We start from the raw sequence: 1,199 nt of genomic DNA, 5'->3' as shown, positions 1-1,199 counted from the left end.
ATGGTGGGGAGACGGTGTGCCCAGACAGAGAGTGGGAGAGACAGCGAGGAGGGTTTGAGAAGTCCGGGACCTTCGTTGCCAAAGGAAGCAGGCACAGCCATCACTGGACAGACACGAGTTCCGACAGAGTCACTGAGTTCGGCTAGCGATAATCCAGAGCCACCAGGTTTGGCAACTCAGTCTCCACACACACACAAGGTGCGACCGGTATGTCAGATGCACAAAATAGAAGGCGCAGTAAAATACACAAGGCGATGAGAATCATAAGGCACAGACACGAAATCAGAAGATCAAAATGCCAAATAGTACCATCAATAAGACTACAACAACGCTCTGGCTCAGCCGGCCACCTCAACGTGGTGCCGGGGTCTAGTACTCTTTGCTAGAGAGGAAGCTAAGCGCCTGCTGCCCATCCGCTGCGCGCGGAGAGGTGCTGGACGCCGCACAAACTGGTCGGAAGGGCACCAGATGGAGCCATTTGTAATGGTTGTCCGCTGAGCGGTATTTCATCCGCTGCTGAATTCCATCGGCGCTTATCAGCGCTATGCATACCGTTCGCGTGCCGTATGTGACGCGAAACGACAAATGTTACTGCGAGGCGGAGACATTGAGCAGAACCCAGGCCCCATAGCAGTACTCCAGATGAACGTTTCTTGCCTCACGCCGTCAAAACTCGCAACATTAATGGCGCAAGGAGCAGACATAATAGCCATCCAGGAGACTTGGAAGTCGTCAGAGCAGATCGCCAGCATGCATACTGGAGATTATGTGCTCTATGCACAGTCGCGCATCGGCAAGGGAGGCGGTGTGGCGGTGCTGGTGCGGAAAACTCTCCGCTCCAAGCGTATACCCCTCACCATCCCCCAGCATGACACCAGCCATGAAGTGGTGGTGGTCCAGGCTGCTCTGGACCAGAACCGTGATCTTATTGTAGCGAGTGCCTATATGAGACCACCACCGCAAGTAACGCAATCCCTCAGGCGGTTATTAAACTGCCTTACAGCCTCGTCGCCGCTCCTGCTGTGCGGGGATTTCAACATGCATCACCCACAGTGGGAGCCATTCTTGGAGACTTCTCCAAGCGAGGTTGCCGCAGAATTTTTAGAACTGTGCACGGATGCGGGACTCACCTTGGTTACACCCCTGGTGAGATCACGTATGCCCGTGGCACAAGAGACAATCCTGTATCGATCTGACGT

At 54.4% G+C, this 1,199-nt stretch overlaps 1 annotated feature.

Annotated features, from left to right (window-relative positions):
- Positions 1 to 1,199: a sequence feature (areas not merged during assembly with more than two copies in the genome that could not be assigned to a particular haplotype).

Source organism: Trypanosoma cruzi, genomic scaffold (genome assembly GCF_000209065.1).
Source record: "Trypanosoma cruzi strain CL Brener 1047053516815 genomic scaffold, whole genome shotgun sequence".
NCBI lineage: Eukaryota > Euglenozoa > Kinetoplastea > Trypanosomatida > Trypanosomatidae > Trypanosoma > Trypanosoma cruzi.
Note: the sequence above shows the minus strand (reverse complement) of the source record. Positions and strands in the feature narration are given on the sequence as shown.